This window comes from Myotis davidii, unplaced genomic scaffold (assembly GCF_000327345.1).
Source record: "Myotis davidii unplaced genomic scaffold, ASM32734v1 scaffold120, whole genome shotgun sequence".
NCBI classification, from domain to species: Eukaryota; Metazoa; Chordata; class Mammalia; order Chiroptera; family Vespertilionidae; genus Myotis; species Myotis davidii.
In genome coordinates, this window is record NW_006294778.1 from 3,831,416 (window position 1) to 3,835,093 (window position 3,678).

The following is a 3,678-nucleotide window of genomic DNA, read 5'->3' on the forward strand; positions in this document are numbered from 1 at the left end:
CACCCTCCCTCCTCTCCAAAGGCTACTTCATTGCGCTCCAATGATCTATATATTCCGGGGCTGGGTTTTACCAAATGCAACTCGCAGCCCCCGGCGAGGGGAGGGCGCCCGCGGAGAGCCGGGCGGAGGGAGGGCCCGGAGCTCAGGGGGGGGGCGTCGGGGTCCCCCCGCCCCTGCCCGGGACTTGGTCGCGTCCAGCTGTTTCCCGGGGAGTGCGGAGTGCGCGTCGCGCTCCCGCAGGGTCCCAAAAGCCCTCAGTCCCCGGCCGGCTGGGCCGCCGTCTGGAGGTTGTGTCAGCGTTTCCATGACAAAACCCGGAGGAAAAAAATACGCATAAAATCGCCTCGGTGCTGCCACCCGCTCATACCGGCGTTTGTACGGGGAAGTGGCGGGAGCCGGTGGGGCACCGGGAGCGCGCAGGGGTCTGAGGGGGTGCGAGGATTTAAAAACCGGGGACGGAGGAGGTAGCCGGGAAGTTGTCCCTGCCCCCGAGGGAGCGAGTAGCCCTTCCCGACTCCCAGCACGGGGTGGTTTCGTGGTGGTGGTGTTTTTTTGTCTTTGAAACGACAGCCCAGCTGGAGCGAAGTTGTGGAAAGGGGTTACCGAGGCTGACTTTAGGTCAAGGTTAGGGGAAGCTGCACCACCCACCCTCAGGGTCGGGCGACGGCTGAGCTTTCCCGGGGATTTATGCAGAGCCTCTGACACCCACCCCTCCACGGGGCAGAGCGGGCTGTGGATTGTAAAGCTCTGGCTCCTAAGGGGAGAGCTCCCTGAGTCTCAGCCTCCTGGATGGATGTGAGTGTGAGGATGCCCCGCGAAGTCACTCTCATCCAAATCCAAGAACAGCTGGGAAGACCAAGCCTGGCTGACTATCGCTTTCTTATATTGTGTGCAGTGATTTAAAATGTCCAATTCCATGCCTTCGATTGTTTTGCAATCAATAAAGTGGATGCGGGCAAATACCGTGATCACAGGCTCCCCAACCCAGCCCACCCATCTACCACCCGGACCCCAGATCTTGTTCTTCTGCCATTTGTGGTTTCTGTAAGCAGATTCAGGCACTGTCATGTCCCTCTAGGTTCCTTATAAATGTACGCACTATTTTTAACAGCTAAAGCATTATTTAAACTCTAACAATAAAATATACCAGGAAAAATATTCTTGTAAAGACTCTCTGACTTTTGTACCATGTAATCAAGTCGTTCCTACTATAACTTAACGATGAAACAAGATAATGTGTCTTTCAATGCTTCTCCCATAATAGGCATTTGACGAATACTTATTGAGTCTGAATGTAATGGGCCTCATCCTCTCAATACATCAGAGACACAACCTGCAAACAGATCAGGCGGCAGACACCACCGCTGTGACCTCAGTTCCCTTCCCCCCAAGTATTCCTCCAGCAGTCACCATGTGGGGGGAAGCAGCGAATTCAGCAGCCTTACCTTTGATTACAGAAGACAATCAATTACAGCACAGTATGTGTGTAGCTGTTCTGGACTGTATCCGTGTGTGCTCACATGTGAATGAGTTGCAGCCTAGCTGAACAAGCTCCAGCACAAAGTCATTCTCCAGTGATTGCCCTTAATTCCTGCTTTCACTAATGCGGTGGGGGGAGCAGCTGTGTGAAGGGATTTGCTCCCTGCTCACTCAGCGGGCCCCTCACCTTCCAGGGCAGAGACCACACTGTACCTGTACAAAGGCCTGGACATGCATAAAGCAGCCTGGGACGCCACAGGGCCAAGGGAGAGGTCAGATGTCAAATCCTGGTGGGTCATGGAGGGGTCAAGGTGGCCCACGTGGTGAGGAAGGATGGGGAGCCATGCCCAGCCTTCCACAATCAGGGTTTGGCCTAAACATACAGTGAGGGGTAAGGTTCTGACAGGGAAACTACCACCTCTTCCGAGAAGCCTGCCCTGATTTCTCACCTGAGGTGGCCTCTGTGCTCTGAGCACTAGGTCCGAACCCCTCTTGAGTCATTGTACCTACTAGGCTGAGTTTTGTTCGTTTCTGTCTCTCTGTGATGCTCAGCATAGCAGCTGGTACCTAGTAGGTACAAATAAGTCAGAGATGGAGAGGTGACGCTTTCTTGGGGTAGAAAGTTCAACTAGTTGTTTTAGGGTTGAGGGAAAAGTAGAGTCACTGCTTCCTTTCCATTAGCATCCTAACAAAACTCGGTTACAACTTTTGTGCATGCTACATGATAAATATTGGTCCTATAAAGGACAGTGTTGACTGATAAAGTTGTGGGAAAAGGAGATTTGATATTTTGAACTTTGTGGAGAGGGAAACAGAAGTTTGCCTCTCAAATCAAGCTTTCTGTCTTTCCAGTGTAACAGTCAGATGGGCTGGTTTTGCTGCAGTAACAAACAAGCCCTAACTTCAGTGGCTTAAAGCAACCAGGGCTCATATCTCACTCCACCACATGCCTGCGGGATCAGCAGAGGAGCTGTACATGTGGCACAATTCAGAGATCCAGCCCACGGAAGCACGTGTCGCTCTGTCCATCATTTATCGGCCAGAACTACTCATATACTGCTCCACTCTATGCCCAAGTCAGGCAGTCAGAGAGCCTAAAGTATGTGGGGCACCGTCTTCCTGGCTGCAAGTTTGTAGTCCCTTTTTGGATCTTATTTTCCCTCCTTTTTCTAAATTCTGTTTTGCCCCAAGAGCTTCTGCAAATAGTCACCGTTGCTCATTATAGGACTTGGCTTAACCTTTCGGTTGATCCTTAGGCATGAACCCTTCCTCTCCAAATTCAATAACCTGCAAATGGCATTGGGGCCTGTCTGTGTCAAAGCTGGGTATGGCCCCAAAAAACACGTTGAGGAAAAGACCTACGTATATTGATCCCAGATCATTCATAAGGAGAGGAAGAAATGGTTGCAAAACCCAAACTCCGGCTCCTCTGTGCCACTCGCGGCGAACAGACAGATATTCACCAAGCCCTGCAGGCCGAGTGCTACCTCATTCCTGCAGATGACGCCTTCAATGCACCGTCTTGTTGAGATCCTGCGGGACTGGCAGCCATGGCCCTTTCCGCAGGTTGTGGGGGGAGAGGAGTGGGCCCCAGGGCCCTGGTAGACAGAGAGCTCCTTAGCCTCCTTGGGGCAGGGGGGCATGTGTCCTGCCAGCACCGGCCAGGGGCCCCACACTGGCTCCTCCAAGGACTGGCTTTGCCCATTTGCATCTCTCTGTCACCTCCAGCACAAAGTACGCTCAGTTACCCAGAGCACAGTAAATATTTGTGGAGTTGAATTTAAAAACATTTGTGCACAGCATGTGGAGATCCAGGGTACAAATCTTCTACAGGTAGGTAAACCGCAGGTACACAAGCAGGTCACTCATGACAGCGGAGAGCAGGCTGCGCTTCACGGCCTTTTAGAACAGGATGGGGGAGAGAGAAATGATGGAAGGGACAGAGAGAGAAGAAAGGAGAGAGAATGGGAAGAAAATGAGCAAGAGGAGAGGGAGGAGGAAAGATGTGCCCACTGTTACTGTTTGACTATCGGATGCTGCCGTGGCTCCTCTGCCCCCTTCCCGAGGAGACAGGTCTGTGGCACCTGGACCCTGCCCCACGCCCGCTCCACCTGCCCCCAGGTGGCCTCCATCACCCTCCTGGCCCCTCGGAGCTGCTCATCCTTCTCAAGTATTTCTTCAGAGGCAGCCCCTGGTCAA